The sequence below is a fragment of the Bemisia tabaci genome, chromosome 8 (genome assembly GCF_918797505.1).
Source record: "Bemisia tabaci chromosome 8, PGI_BMITA_v3".
Taxonomy (NCBI): domain Eukaryota; kingdom Metazoa; phylum Arthropoda; class Insecta; order Hemiptera; family Aleyrodidae; genus Bemisia; species Bemisia tabaci.
In genome coordinates, this window is record NC_092800.1 from 30,281,416 (window position 1) to 30,298,841 (window position 17,426).

Here is a 17,426-nt window from a genome sequence, read left to right on the forward strand (position 1 = left end):
GTTGGGGGTGTATAATCGCAGGTTATAAAAAAGCCGCACCCCTTGATTACGTCATGCTGCGACGAATTTGCCCTCCGTTCTTGGTGTTCTATTAAGCCCAGCCTGCAGGATGCTCTTCATTTTTTGAGTTCTTGAAAAAATTCAGGTGAAATGGAAATTGACTAATTTTTTACAAGTTTAAAGTCTTCGAAGTTTTTTCGCAGTCAGTTTTGATTAAGCTTCAGCTACTTTTCTTGATTCTGTCTCTGATTAATGATATTTTAGTCAATCTTCTCGAGAAATAACACTTAGGCTAATCAATAAACCGATAAAAACTGATTGGCAACGTTCATCAGTCATGATTAGACCAATGAACTTCATTTTTCAACTAGGAAATACAATTTTCTGGCGTATGTGTAAAAACACTCTCTAGCATAGAAACATTAATATTGAATACGTTGTTTTTAGACTAATCCAGAATCTGTGTAGTTCCTTTTTGTAAAATGGGATCCAAACGATGTATCCTGCCGTCCATCCGGAAACAGTGATATCCCCTGAAATAAAACTTTAAATTATGGTTTCTGAAATATTTCCTACCTGATCGATGTAAATTTTAAAATTTGGTGCAGTGTATATCGGAGACTAATCACTTCATCGTAAAGTTTAGTCGCATAGAATGGTTTTGCCGAAAAATGTACTGTTAATTGCCTTCATATTCACTGAGGAATACCTGTTCGGAATACCATGCTTCGAAACCTTAAGCCTCAAACCTTAGTAGTATACCATTCTTGGTATACTACTAAGCCTCATGGCCTCATGGCCTCATGGTATGGCAAGTTGACAAATCAACTCGCCATACCATGAGGGGAACATGTTATGCTAGAGTTGAAATTATTTCTTTCATTTATCATGATTTTTTTTTTGTTTTTTTTTTTGTTTTGTTCAGAGAATAGATACTTCTCGTATCAAAGCTCAATTTCGATCATTAGAAAGGATGAATAGGAGTATAACTTAAAGACAAAACCACGTACATCCATGCAAAGCACATTCTGCATCCTTGTCTTCCTCGAAAAATTGAAAAGCTCACTTCTTGCACGCACTGCAGCTCTCTTCCGATCAATTGCAGATCGTTGCACTGCACACACAATTGCCAAATTTCACCTGCGATAACTCCAATAGCCTTGCGCTGATCCACGACGTGGCATCAACGTCTCATCGCGTTTTTGCTCCACACTGCCCCAATCAGGGCAGTAAGGAAAAACACCGCATGAACATTCGCAGGTAGCCAAAGTTCTTCCGTAAAAAGTCTGCGTTTTCTATGAATGTTATGATATTTGTCTTTGGAATTCTCAAGCACTAAATATTAGAGTACCTATATACGGGAGAGTATTGCCATCTCTGGGCAGCTCTCTGATTGGTTCATCAGTTTCAGGCTATTATGGAGATCCAAAGTTGGACGAATGTAAACAAACCCGACCCAGAGACACATACGTATTATCGGCTGAGAAATGAATGATAATCACACTCAGAGCTTAATTTTCGGCAAAAATATTAATCAAAGTTCGGTCCGAACTCAATTCAGAAGTTTGATGTATAAAAATTTCTATCACACCCAAAATCACGTCTAGAACTTTGTAGAACTTTTCCGCCATCTTGTCTGTTTACATTGGGCCAAACTAGGAGCGGAAGGGCTGGGGTTTGATACAGTGGGGCTCCATGATAACCGACCAATCAGAGAGCGGCACATTTTTTCTGTCGTAAAAAGATTGGGGTGGCAATATTCTCCAGTATACAGGTACCCAATTAAATATCGAATTGCGAATAAAATGTGCTGAAAAATTAGAAGAAAAATATGACTTTCCTGGGATGATTTGTATTTAATCGAAGGAAATTTGGCAATATCTAAGTGCACATACGTCGTTTTTGGTTTGCACGACGAAGAAGCGATCCTAACAAATGTTGCTCATTTGAAGCGCGGCGAGTCTCCAGAGCCCGCGCGGGATGGGATCGGGCGTCGCGGCGAGTCCGACGGGCAGGAGAAATAATTCGGGGGCGGTTTTGAAAAAGTTAAGCGTTGACGCTAACAAATACGTCCGAGTCGAGAGGGGGAGGATCCGGCCGTCTTCTGCCCCGGCTGATGGATGGACGACCGCCGCCCCGGCCCCACCGGCTCCCACCGCTCCGTCGATCGGACGCCGATGTTGATGCCATCGACGCGTCGTCCGATGGATCGCCCGAGGCCGCTACCCAACGCCATGATCTAGTCCGACGTGGGGTTCGCAGGCCAACGCGGTTCCAGCCACCTTAGATTCGCACTGGCAACGAATCACTGGGGAAAAAAAAACACATTGGATCTAGAGTCCAGACTCTTAAAAACATCGATGAGAAAAAATACTCTTGATTCAATCGGATTTTTGCTGAAATCAGTTCTTGATGGTTCAAATTTTGCAATTTTTTAAATTTAGGTATGGAAAAAATTGGATTCAGAAAAAAATTACGAGAAAAGGTGACAAAATTTCTCATTTCCAGGAGAAACCAAACACGCAATTTGGCCTGGAACGGCGCGGCGCAGAGAGCAATGATGACGAGGACTTTAGATGAAAAGGAGAAGCCCTCGGCGTAGCGGTCGGCATGTAACACATATTAGCGCCTACAAGACTCCATGAATACTTCACGCATTGCATCATACACAGTGCGGTCAGCGCGGCGCGGCGGCAGAAGTTAAACTTATAAAACCACATTTATGTTTGTTCTTTCATAACTTCTTGGTCATTTCTTATAAATGGAAGGCCTTGTCCACATAGAGATAGGTTTACGGAACTTATCTTTCGCGCAAAGTTCCGTGAACTTTTGCTAGTAGTGTTGACAGGGATTTCGTAAAAAATGTTTTCAACACAAGTAAACGCGTCTTGTGCACCCCTCCCCCTCCGGATCGTTCACTTGATGGTTTTTATTGATGTTTCAAAACGAATGAAAAGGGGCGGCAAAATACAGGCGGCCCATGGGCGGTAAGTAGGTAAATCCGGCCCTGTGCAACACCGTTTACTTTGCTGTAAAAATGAAAAATCGGCACCACTCGCACCCCAAATAGCTTGGCAGCCAGAGTTTAAATACTTAGGCCGGACCTGAAACTTAGGAATGCTGAGCCGCGATTTCTGTGCTTTGGCCGAAATGACCGAATTAGCTGCTGGGACCGCGAATTTCTCTGGATTTACCTATAGGATCGTTCCTAATGATGAGGACCTTCTATGCAAGAGGATACATTTTAACCCTCTCTCAGGGCAATAGGGAGGAAAATTCAGGATCCAATCCTCCAGAAAGTGCCACTTGAGGACGAGATAAATAAGATAGACTTCGAGAACCCAACTTTTCTTTCGCAATATTCCACTTTGACCCAACACTCAATTTGAAAGATGAAAGGGAATTAAGGAGGGAAAAACTTGATTTTTTTGTGTGTGTGTTGTGTAAAAACTTAGACATAACAATGTTGACATACTGTAATGCACCACGATACACTTTTTCACAGCTTAAAACTCAGATACTCCGATCTGAGTCGTCATGGGTCTTATAATCCGACTCACAAGTAGCTAGAAATCTACACTGCCGTGGTAAGGAAAAACGTTATATGAACATTCGATGGTTGTCAAATTTCCTCCGATAAAATATTAATTTTTGGGGAAAATTGCGAGTTTGTTCTTGTAAATTCTCAAATATTTAAGATCAAAGTAAGAGGGGAGTTTCCTGAAAAATATAAAAAAAAATGTTGATAAGTTTCCCAGGTAATTTAGGTTTTGTTAAAGGCAATTTTACAACGTCTGAGGGCTCATACGGCGTTTTTTCTCAGCACGGCAGTACAGAACTTGGCACAAAACCTATTCCGCCCGGTTGAATGTCAAGGACTTGGCAACGAGGCAGGAGGTTGAGACAAGAAACAATTAATCAGTTGGGGATAGCCAATCACCGATAACCTAAGCGCACAACCGGGCGATGAAAAAGTTAATTAAGTGAGGAATTACATCGCGGATGGGAGTATGGGACAGGGTATCCGAACGTCTCTATTTCGTGCTCGCCCATCTATGAAGTGTCGGAAAAGAACAGAGCCGCGCTGCATCGGCTTGTTCACATAGGGTGACCATTAAGGACAACTTGGATTTTTTTAGACTTTTTTTTCGGGTAACCTTTTAAGATAGTTATTTTCCATATCGACGGCATAAGTCCGCAATCACATATCTCCTTCGCGGTGTCTGAAAATCTCCGCCACTATGTTATTTGTTTTAAAGGAGAACAAATTGACATCATTCCTTGAAGTTTATGCAGAATTTTCTTCGCACAAAGAAGGAAAATCACGGCAGTTATAAAAAATTGCCGTTGAGTAGTTTTCTGTTTAAAAAGTGTAGTATGACAGGAAGCCGGCGACGTCGCAAACCGAGTTATGTGGTTGCCGACTTACACCGTCGATATGTTTTGACGCCAACATGGTATCAAAACAGTGTTCGAAACTCACAAGCGTCAACGCGCCAAATGTGCCTAAAAAATCGGCCATGGCGCCTAAGAAATGAAATTTCTGCTCCAACTTTGCCCGCAAAAATCTCCACCTCAAAAAATCCTCATTTTCTGTTTAGTGATATTGTGAAATTTCGACGCATGGCTCTGTATTCTAACTCTTCATTAATTGTGCCGTGATATATAGGCAAAAAGTTAACGTAACTCCTAAAAAATCTTCAATGGCCCCTAAAATTGGAGCTTGATGGGCCACATTGCTCCTGAAACTCAAAGGTAGAATTCGAACACGATATCAAAATGGTACTAACTTGGTCAAACTGACCAATAGTGACCAACGCTGCCGTGGTAGGGAGCAATGACGTATGAACATTCAGGTTGCCAAATTTCCCCGGATGAAACAAAAAATTTTACGGGAAAGCTATGCACATTTTTCCTTGAAATTACCAAAACTTGGGGATCAAATTAGGAACAAAATTGTCTGAAAAATTTGAAGAGAAGTATATGTCCACAATTTTCAGCCTCTGTTCTTTACATTTTTATACACCGATTGAAAAAGGGGTTGTTTAGCCCCGAAACGTCTCGGAATTGCCTCCAACATTTTAGCCTTGTTTCCTCATTTAGTTGTTGTGCTTAAACCTTCTATTTCATACTTATAGTGACATTTTTGGGATGCAGATAGAGATTCAAAATTTTTAAAACTCTGTCGTCAACTGTGGTCCATTTCTATTAGATGTAACCAAGTAACCAAAATAATAAGCGGTAACATTTTGCCCTACTAATTAAATACTCTCTCAATCCGCTCACACCTGTTGCAATGTTTTTCGAGTACATAGACTACCGACAGAGCTCCACTTTCGAAACGCCTGATCACCAGGGTAGAAATTGACAAACAGAGAGAGAGAGAAACTCGCGGAAATCGGAGCGAGACAGAGCGACCGGTGCGGTAAACCAGAGAAGAAAAAAATTAAAAGCACCCAGCTCACGCATAAATTACAGTCATCTGTGCAAATCGCGCTCGGTCGCTTTTTTCCGACTGAAATTCGGTTTCAACACGTAAACAGACACCCACACAGCGGCGCGACCGAGGGTAAATAAACACACACGGGGGTCGCGTACACGGATACGCGAGCGGCGAGGGTGTTCGTGGCATATCCCCTCTATAAGCCTCAAATTGAAAACCGCTTAGCGATTTAATTTGAATAAAGCTCAACGAGGGCGGGGCGGAAGGTAACCCCCCCTCCCCCCTCGGGCGAGCAGGGGTGACTGATACAAATGTACTTTTATTCTTGCATATACTTACGTCCCGTGTTCCGGGCGCGCGTTCGCTCGAACGTACGAGCGCATGTTTACGCCTTCGTTATCCGATGAACCCTGTCACGTTCACGTTGCGATCGGTGGCGTGGCGCGCTTTGCGATATATCGATTGTTATGCCATTTAAACCCATGGAAAATGATCGATAAACAGGGTGTTCGCAGCGAACACCTTAATAATCGATTCTTTACCATAGGTTTAAATGGCATAACAATCGATATATCGTCACCTTCCAGGCAAAGTATCACAAGCGCCATGCGACGTTTAAAAATTTCCGCCGCCATTTTATTTTTTTACAGAGAAATTGTTCAACGAAGCTGTCCGAAAATTTCACTGAATTTTCTTTGTGCTGCCGATAAAATTTAATGAAATTTCCAAACAGATTCAATCAACAATTTCTCAGTAAAGAAATGAAATGGCGGCGGAAATTTGTAAACGTCGCATGGCACTTGTGATACTTTGCCTGGAAGGTGACGATATCGCAATTCACGCCACGCCAATGGTTGCGATGTGGGGAGCTTGACAAGGTCTGAATCGAGGCGTGATGTTCGATGACGGAGTCACGGAAGTTCTTGTGAAAAACCACTCTCGAAGCAAGTCTTACATTAACTTGTAAATTGATGATTTTGAAGTGCACGATGCATCTAGATGAAGTTTAATAAAATGATGATATATTAAAAAAAAAGAAAATTAAAATTTAAAAATTGCACAAATTGAAAAATAACACACCAAGATGCAATCGTTGTTGACATTGTTGCGTTGTAGTATTTTTAACTTACAGACATAACAAAGATTTAAGGAATTGACCTGTAACATTAACAAACCAGTGTGTCACAAACACTTGACTTGCCTGCCACTTGTTAATCGATTAATGAGTGCACGATGCATCTAGATGAAGTTTAATAAAGTGCTGTTGTAAAAAAAAAGAAAAAGAAAATTTCAAAATTGCACAAATTTTAAAAGTAACACACCATGATGCAATCGTTGTTGACATTGTTGCATTGTTGCATTGTTGTATTTTTAACTTACAGACATAAAAAAGATTTAAGAAATTGATCTGTAATATCAACAAACCAGTGTGTCACAAACACTTAACTTGCCTGCCACTTGTTAATCGCACTGGAAAAAAAACACATCGGATCTAGAGTCCAGACTCTTAAAAACATTGACAAAAAAAACACTCTTGATTCAATCAGATTTAAGCTTAAATCAAGAACCCAGCCTCTTAATTTGAGTGGACTTCCTTTTGATTTAAGCTTAAATCTGATTGAATCAAGAGTCCTTTTTCTTGTCAATGTTTTCAAGAGTCTGGATTCTAGATCCAATGTGTTTTTTTTCCAGTGCGGTTAACTTGCAAACCTTTAAAAAGTTAAGATTGCATCGATATCGATTGGTTCAACTTGTAAAAAAAACCTCAAAAGTCGAATCAGAAAGAGCCTCCCAAAAAGTGGCCCCTTTTTTGAAACTCGGGGGATTTCATTCAAATGTGGCTGAAATGAAACCTTATGGTGAGACAAGCCTCCAGTAAAAAGTTTAGCTTGAGTATACGTCTAGTTTCCGAGATACAGCGTTGCAAAGTTTGCATATTTAAGCTTTAAAAATTCGCATATTTTCAAGTATCTTATTTTCGAAAACACCTCCATCGGACATTTTATGATATTTTGTGACATTTAACCAACATTTAGTCTTATTATTGAATGCATACATCTATTGATACAATAATACTGTTAATTCTCTTGATACAACGTTGCAAAGTTGACACCAAAGACCTATAAAAAATGCTCAGTTTGGTTAGTTTTTTTATAAAAAGACGAACTTACTGATCACCAAAATATATGTTTATGGGGTTTAGGTGTAATTTTATAATAAGATACGTCTTCCATATAGGCCTTACCGCGAGCGTAAGCACAGATTCAATGATACAGCGTTGCAAAGTTTATTTATTTGAGCTTTAAAAATGTTTATATTTTGAAGTTCCGCGTTTAAAGAGCGATTTTCGTGGATCTTGTTTTCGAATTTGAGGAGTAAAATCTACCCACGTGTCATTTGTAGATGTATGTTCGAATAAACAGGGATAATTTGATTGGTGGTGGTACAGCGTTGCCAAGCTAACAACGTTAAACTCTTGAAATTATTATTTATGGTAGTTAAAGATGACGTCTATGAATGTAATACCTGATAGCAAGGCAAAATATCGAGGGTTGATGTCAGTTCCGAGTGACAATTGGTATTGGCAAAAATACTATGATCAAGTTTATTAATACTTCTTTTAAAACGATAAATAAATGAGAAATTAAAATAAGGAATCCTCTAAGAATTGATATTTGATTTTTGTTTTTTATAACTTTGCTTTACTTTTTTAATTTTTATTTTATTTATTTTATTTTTTTACATGTTTAATGTTTTTACATTTTTAATGTTTTTACATTTTTTATATAACAATTATAATTTTTTTTGTTTTTTTTCTTCATTTTTTTTCATTTTTTATATTTATTTTTTTTTTTTGCATGAATTTATCACACATCGGTACAAGTTCTGCCTGCAAATCTATGGACAATGTCTTGACATTCTTGACACTGTCGCTAATCTTAAACTTTAACATCAAGAAAGAAAAAAAAGAAAAAACAAATAAATGATTAAATGAACACTAAAGGAACAAGAACGGATACAATGGATGAACGCATTATTTTTTCAAGGCGTAATAAATGTATTCTCTAGATCAAGATTAATTTATACTTAAAAAAACTCGAAATATTCCGTATTCTATGTTTATTTTTTAATTTTTCTTAACAAAAGGTCGAATTGGCAACTATGGCGAGGCAGAATTTGTTGGATTTTGAAAGAAACGCTGATGATGAGTATTCCATTAAGCATGACAAAGTCTCTTGAATTTGATTTTGAAATCAGATTATTATTTTTGGAAGTATCCTAATTTTAAAATTATTTTATGTATAAATGTTGAAGGAAAACAAAAAAATAGGCAACAGTGTAATTTTTTAAATCAATTGTCATCTAGTTCTAACTAGAGTCCTAACATTTTGCTTTAAAATACCGAGACATGTTTGATCGAAGTTTTTTTTTAATAAAAAAACAATAGAAAAGACATGTTCAGAGGTATAAGATGTAAACTTTGCAACGCTGTGTTACTTGAAATTATTGTAGCCTTACATCAATGCACTATGCATCCACGAGTACCACTAGGGGTTAATTTCGTGCCACAAAATACAATTAGACATTCACTAAAATTGGTTTTTAAATAAGAAACTCAAAAACATGAGTATTTTTAAAGCTCAGAAAGGTAAACTCAGCAACGTTGCACTACCTAAACAGGGGTCATACATAAGCTGAAACTTTTACTGGAGACTTGCTTTATCATTATGCTTCATTTACGCTTTGTTTCAGTATTGTAAAGTTCACTCTCATGTTAGTTTTAGGAAGATAATATTTGAAAATATGAAGATTTTTAAAGCTTAAATATGCAAACTTTGCAACGTTGTATCTCCGAAACCAGACGTATACTCAAGCTAAAATTTTTACTGGAGTCTTGGGTCATCATAAGGTTTCGTTTAGGCCACATTTGAAAGAAATCTCCGAGTTTCACAAAAGGGGCCAAAAAAGGCCCTTTTTTTGGGAGGCTCTTTAAGGAAACGGGTTTAATGTGATAGATTTTTGATAGTTTTTCCAACTTAAATCCTAAAATTTATGTCTAAGGTTATGTTGAATTTTTTTTTACCAAACGAAACATCGAACCACTATCGAACATGATCCATTGTAAGTAGACTTACATTTTGATATCATCCTGAAAAATCTGTCCACGGTATATACTTGAATCTTCACTTTTAACCCGGGAGCGTGAGCAATTTTATTTCACGTGGCTGCCACCCACTTAAAATGGGAGGTGTCTGAATGTTTGAAGGGTAAAAGTTTTGGCATGAAGAGTTGGGGAGAGGTGAAGGGGTGAGGGGGTGAAGTTGGAAGGGAGTTGATGCGCGCGTTGCGAGCTGTCACCAAATAAGTTGAGAAAGAGAAAGGCTCAGGCTGAACCCCCTCCCATCAACCCCCTTTTCAGCTTATTTAATAGGTTGCCAATTTAACCCATGAAACTGAACGTTGTGAAATATTTGAACGTATTTATGTAAAATGCGCCTATTTGCATAGAATATTAGTGCCTAATTACTGAACACTGTTTTAAAGTCGTTCTTTACATAGCTTCGCTTTTCTGAAGAGCCTCTTGTTTGTGATTAAGGGGGTCTTAAGGGGATCCTTAAAATCGCACCATATGAAAGATAGTTTTAACAGGTCTCGAGAGGGATTCAACAGAATGACTTTTTAGGAAATAGATCCTTGCGAAGGATGACAAGATTTTGCCATTGAAAGAATTAAACATACGGGAGAAAAAATTCTATGATTTTGACAGGCATGCAAAATTAAAAATTAAAATTAAAATTAAATTGGGGATATTGAATAAAAAATAAATCCATGCGTGCAGGCAGAAAAAATGGCCAGCTTAGTAATAAATAAAAAGCGTCAAAGAATTGCGAGGATACGCAAAAATCAATGAGAAATAACGGAAATAAATAAAATTATACTTTAGTGCAATGAAATAGCAATTTTTCATCATGATTTTTCAAATATTGCTGTATCATTTAGTAAATGAATGCAAATTCAAATAGTCAATATAATGAGATCCATGCATCGAGAGGATAGTCAATTTACAGTGCAAGGAAGAATTCCAACATACTTCAGCTTTATTATAATCGATGTTGATAAGAAAGAGCCTCTTCCTTTGATGGATAAGCCACATACAACACTTGGTTGTAGTAGCAACATATTCCACCCTGTAATCGCAATTTATTGCGAACTATGTCTAGCGCGGGGCAAAAGGTTTCACGAGCGTTTTGTTTGCATCAAAAAGAAATCCAAAAAAGTTGGAGTGCTCATAAAGTGAAAAACTTCGACTTCCCAGGAAGTATTGGCTCCTGATCAATTTTTATGGACGCACGCAGGGCTGAGGTTGCTCCATGATGAAATTACTGCATTTATCATGATTTTATACCATCCCTTCGGAATTTACGGAGAGAAATTCAGTGTTTTACGAGCAGTTTGTCAATACCACCACCCCTTCCTCTTTTCGCGATCCCTGCTGAAGCTACAAGCCATCTTCTCCTAGTGGCAGACTAAGGACTATGACGACGACTTGACAAGCTTCAGCCATCATTCTATTTACCACGTCACTCATTTCTTCACCCTCTGTTCCTCACTCACTCCCGTCTAGTCTTCAGTAAAAAACGGGGGAAAAAAATAAATTTCATTTGATTCTGGAGAGTAATGAAGAAGAAGAAAAAAATTGATCACGTAAATTGGCCAATTGGTGATCCACACATCTGAGGATCACACTATGGACCGAATAATTTTAGGATAAAAAGGAACTTTTTACCTACCTATTTTTTTCTACACTCCTCTAGAGAGGACTAGTAGAAATATTGCTATTGACCAATGTCCAATGATTGGGTAAGTTGTCCGTGAATATAAAGGATAAATTATCAGGATTTGTTCTCTCAGACTTAAGTTTCTTTTTATGTGAATTTATCCCAGGACGATTGTCTACGTATGAGGGGCGTTTAAAAATAAATCGCCTGAAATTACTGTCGGATTAGCTGAACTTCTCATTGCCGATTAATTCGGACAATTCAGTGTTAGATGCTGGTAATTGCCGTGTTTTTTAAGCACGAATCTATTTACTATGCGAGCGAAAAACTCATGCAGCATGATAAATAAATCCATGTTTTAAAAGCATTGGCTGATTCCTCAAAAAAATACTACAATTATTATTGATTCACAACTAAAACAAATTTCGGTGCGATGTTGACTTAGTTCAAAACCAAGCAATTAATATTTCCCCTTAAATCTATTAATATGAAATGCTGGGTTTAAATCTGCATTTTTTTGCATGTATCGGTATAAACAGCGTTTTTTAAGATCGAGCACTGAGAAAAAACTATGGTTATAATTACCATAGTAGTGGTGTTCAATATGCACTCTTAATTAGTAGTGACCATGACCAATAATAGTGATATTATTACTGGAGCAATCGTAATTTTACAAGTGTGCGGTAGTAAAATTACCATTTAATGGTAAAAATATCTCTATTATTGGATATGGAAAATTACCATTTAATGGTAAAAATATCTCTATTATTGGTTATGGCAACTACTAATTAAGAGTTCATACTAAACACTGGAAAAAAAACACATTGTATCTAGAGTCCAGACTCTTAAACACATCGACAAGAAAAAATACTCTTGATTCAATCGGATCTAAGCTTAAATCTAGAACCCAGCCTCTCAATTTGAGTGGATTTCCTTTTGATTTAAGCTTAAATCTGATTGAATCAAGAGTATTTTTTCTTGTCAATATTTTCAAGAGTCTGGACTCTAGATCCAATGTGTTTTTTTTTTTCCAGTGAACACCACTAATATGGTAATTTTTACCATAGTTTTTTCTCGGTGAGCATTTTCGAATAAGTACAGTCAAGATCGAGTGAGGCGGGAGTTAATAAAGGAACCTTGAATAGGGGGCACGTCACTGGACTGGAGTAGTGCGACAATATAAAGGCAAAGCAATGTTACTTGCTTTCTTGGCGCTTTGATTTTAATCCCAATCAAGGCTTGAGGTTTCACAATGACCTTTGGTTTCAATGGAGAGAATAATTAATGACCAGCCCTATGAAATAGAAATGCCCAACAAAAGCTCAACTGCGTAGAAACCTATCAATGAAAACACAGAACAGTCCGAGCGTAGGGTCAATACTAGAAAATGGTCGGCGCCAACTCTCATATTCAGATAACATTACGTTGCCATGCTAACAAATCGGGTTTTTAGAATTTCTCCTGATTCGAATTCATTCTTATGGACAGGTATGAAAGGATTGAAGTCATTCCCACAAGTAAAAAATTTATAATTGAGAAAAAAAATTAACTATTAAAAATCTTTGAGGTAAGTTGTGCTGGAATGAGCTTTTTCCATCTGTATTGAGATTTCCAGTTTTCGGGATTTTTAACGCACGGTTTTCCCCCGAATAAGGGCTGATGAATGATTTTAAATCTCCTTTCGCTATTTTGTGAGCCGGTATCACTTGAGAAAAAAACGAACTTTCTTGCCAGTAAGCAATACACTGAAAAAAAAAAATCTTTTTGCCGCCAAGAAGTATTTCTTCTTAAATCAAGAATTTTGCTGGTTAATATAAGCTACTTTTTTGCTTGACCCAAGCATTATTTTTCTTGAATCAAGAAAAAGTCAGCTTAAAGCAAGATAAAGAAAATTCTTGGCGGCAAATTCAAGAGTTATCATGCTTGATCCAAGCTACTTTTTTTTCAGTGTAAACAAGAAGGAATTAAATGCACGATTGATTACATTAAGTCCGCTCTTATCGAAATCACAGCATTTACATCTCTCAACACTGGAAACGACCAACAAAAGGGTTGGCGGAAGAGTCCGTGGGAACAAAGAAGGCGGTAGTCCCAACTTTGAACTGCCGCCCCTTTTCATGATGCGAAAGCGGGGTTTATTGCAGAAGTTTGCTCAATTACTCCAAAGAGCAACATGTTTCATTCACTGTTGTTCCCCGCCATGACTCGCCCTTAACGTTTGTTTACTCACAGTCAGACTGACCAGTCGGTAACGCAAACTTTAAGTTGACGTAAGTCTCCATCGGCCGTAGAGTGCTTCATTCTTAGAGTTGCTATTAAGACACCTTTGTGTAGGTCCTTTCGATCACTGGAAAAAAAACACATTGGATCTAGGGTCCAGAATCTGAAAAACATCGACAAGAAAAAGTACTCTTGATTCAATCAGAATCTAGCTTAAATCAAGAGCCAATCCTCTTAATTTAAGCGGATTTTGTTTTGATTCAAGCAAAAATCCGATTGAATCAAGATATTTTTTTTCTTGTCAATGTTTTCAAGAGTCTGAAATCTAGATCCAATGTGGTTTTTTTCCCGGTGATTATCTCTTCCAAAAGGATGCGGTTTGTTCAATTTCTCTAGGTTGATAAATTCGAAATATGCTCAGTTTCAAGCAAGTATTCTTCGACTTTAAATGAATACTTCTCTCAAAGCCATATCTACGGAAGAGAGAAGAATATCTTCCGTTCAACAGTTCCCTCTCCCTATCTATCAGTTCAACAGTTCCCGAGTTATCGCTTAAAATCCGTAAGAAGATAGTCAGTGAATTTTAGGGGTGGGAGGCATAATTTGTAGGGGGGTGAATTTGGATTCTCGTTTAAGACCCTCCACCAAAAGTAAGAAATCTGGTGAGAAAAAGAGCTGCTCTCAAAACCGCATAAAAACACCAAATGACTCGACTAAGTGTCTGCCGCGGTTAGCCATATTTTGGAAAATCAGAATAAGACTGAGAATCTGCAACGTTGCAAAGTGAGTTGCGTGGTTTTGCAGTTTTGCCGTAAATATGCTCAGATATTGGGATCGTTGATTCCTTTCGATAGAGAAAGGTCGTTCTTGAGCGCGGCACGAAGTCGGAGTCAAGAGCAGATGTCTCATTTCGCCTTCAATTTTGATGATACTTCAAGCACATCCATCGAGCACGAATAGTTGTATCAAAGAGCCGTGCCAGTTCGAGAGCCTCAATTGTTCTGTTGCCAATTCTTGTTTTGCCACATCTCGACGGTATTTGACACGCAAGTTTCTCGGTTCAATAGCGTCGTGAAATTTAGAAAAATTAAGACAATGTTTGCCAAATTGCCGGGGAAAGTTGTTGCGTTTTGCCAGGAAGAGGTCGTCCCTAATCACCAGCGTTTTGTAAGCTTTCGAATCCATTTCAAAGGTTTCTAACAAATGTGTATATTGCAAAGTATAATTTGAAATTTTGACGTGGTGCCCTGCATAGTATTAAAAACCGCTGAACATGAAAAACTAAAAAAAATTCGTACAGACCTCAGATCGATCTTTTAGCAAAATCTTTTCAATTACATCAAAATACTTCTTCGTTATTTTTTACAATTTTTTTTTTAAGCGAGTTATTTTGCTGGTTATCACTTCGATATTGCTCTCTGGGAAAATTGTTCCTCCTAAATTGCTGCATTTGTTTATTGACTTATTAAATAAGTCAATAATTAATGATAAGGATTAAGAATAATTGTGTACAAATTTTGTATAGTTAAGGAAGAATTAGCACATAGATCAATAAATACAGATGATTTTAAACACGTAATGAAAATTGATTAACGTACAAGGAGTTTGCTCCGGGTCCCTAATTTTCCCTTAGTTAGGCCTGAATACTGGGTCCAGTAAGAAGTGTAATTTTAACTCAGAATGAGTTTCACAGAGATTTTTATGTCATTTAGTCTCTCTATTCTGCTCTATTTCCTTACATTTCTACCTTTACTATCATCTCAGCCCAAGGGCCCTCAGGCTGGTTGCGGACGCTGCCCCTAAGATTATTTAACTAATTAACTTGGCATTTGGCGCAATACCTAATTTCACTGTTTGCCGGCGATAACATCCAAACTTTTTCATGTAAAAATATTGCCTTAAATCTGCGATTTTAGCACACGCAGTTACTATTTTCGCATGTATTCAAGGGTGGACTGTAAAGTAAAGTACATTGTTCCACCAACAGCACCAAGGGACCGGGCCAAAGTGCTCCTTGCCTCATCCTCCGATGCTGCAAGTCATGTTTAACGTACCGCGAACTCTGTCACAAATCTTATCGTTTCGCCGCCGTCGTCCAGACCGCGTCCGCTCCACGGCTATAATTAGCGGAATTCCTTGTTGGTGTATTTTCGCAAAGCATTATTATTGTCTCCGCGCCGTTTCACAAGTCCCATTCCCATTGGCTCCTCGAATTCGATCTCTGCAATTTTCCGTCGGGAGGGAAGGAAGAGGTGGAGCCAGAATTGCAATGGAAGGTTTTTTGTATTGAGTTACGTATGCACGCTCAGAAACACTGGAAAAAAAAACATTGGATCTAGAGTCCAGACTCTTGAAAACATCGACAAGAAAAAGGACTATTGATTCAATCAGATTTAAGCTTAAATCAAAAGGAAATCCGCTCAAATGAAGAGGCTTGGTTCTTGATTTAAGCAAAATCCGATTGAATCAAGAGTATTTTTTCTTGTCGATGTTTTTAAGAGTCTGGACTCTAGATCCAATGTGTTTTTTCCCAGTGAAATAATCTTCACCCATGGCGCTTCCTAGAATTTGACAACCCTGTACCTATTTTCTCCGTGCAAACCTTTTATATATAATCGGTCCTACACGAAGCAGCCTGCCTGCCTTTATGGGAAAATTCCCGCCGAGCAGAAGAAAACGAGAACTGCAATTTGAACAGAGACAAGAGATGTCGTTCTAGCCTGCTTCACAACAAATTGAAAAATTTTAGCTTTTAGAATCCAGACACTCAGCCTTTGAAATTATCTTCCTAGACTGTTGGGCAAATGTTTTTAGAAAACATAAAGTGTTTTGATGAACTGTAGGCTAAACTCTGAAACATTTTGCTAAACAGCTTACTAGAGGGTGAAATAACGTAACTTTTATGTCTGAATTTAAATAGTGACTCGTACAATAAAAATTTTCCGTAATTAAGGCGATTTGAAATTCTGTTGCCTAGAACTTGCAGCTTTGAGAGAGTTATTCAAATTTTATAATCTGCCTCGTTTGGACCTCAAGAGATATTTGTTTATCTCTGCGTTCTCTTGATGTGAAAGAATGAAATGAGCAGTTAGCAGCTTTCTCTTCGTGATACTAGAAAGTTTTTCCTTTAGATACTTAAAAAACTATTTGTTTGACCCACCTCGATAAATGTATCTTCCCTTGCTTGCTGGTCCAAACTACATCACTAATAAATCTGAACAAATTTTTTGAGGATCTTCTGGGTGGAGAAGACCGTGTATTGTGTCAATATATTTGTTTTTAGTTTTTTGTCTTCCTGAAGGTTATGTATTAATATTATTTGTTGGAATATTATTATTCATTCGTCGTATAGTAATTTCCTGTTAAAAATTAACCTCTTCTTCTGTGTATGGCTAAATTGTTTTTTTTTTTTTTTTTTTTTTTTTTTTTTTTGCTGCATGGTTCACCTTATTTTACTAGATTTTTTTCATGTGGATAGTCGAAAAGAAACGCTCTTTAAAATTTCACGGCACTGCAGTATTTGCTACTTCTAGCTGCTGCCATATTCCTTGCGCCGCGCACACTCTCAACTTTAATACCTCTTGTCCGTCCTTCCCCGGGATTCCATCCTGTTTTCCAAACAGCTGTCATATTCGAAGTTATTTCATAAGTCACTCTAAATCTCATCTTCCATATGTCACAGCAGCAGGTAGACGATAGTTTAATATCAACCACCAAAACCACTATCGACCCTTCCTTCCTAGTCCGTCTCAGCCTCGAGTCACCCTTTCAATAAAACTTGTCATCTCATATCAAAACCGTATCCCTTCCACCCCGCAAAGGCACCCCCCCCCCATCGTTTCCCTCCAAGCTCGTGTACTTCCTCAAGTGGTAAGATGAATGTAGCAAATATCGGAACTCCTTGTCTGCCGTGATAGCGAAGAGAGCAGTAAGTGCATGCTGGATGAACCTCGAGATACATATCAGCATATGCTTACCATAGC

At 38.0% G+C, this 17,426-nt stretch overlaps 1 protein-coding gene across 1 annotated transcript in view; it reads left to right on the forward strand.

Moving 5' to 3' along the window:
- Positions 1-17,426, forward strand: part of pb (homeobox proposcipedia) — a 107,958-nt gene that overhangs the window by 80,247 nt on the left and 10,285 nt on the right.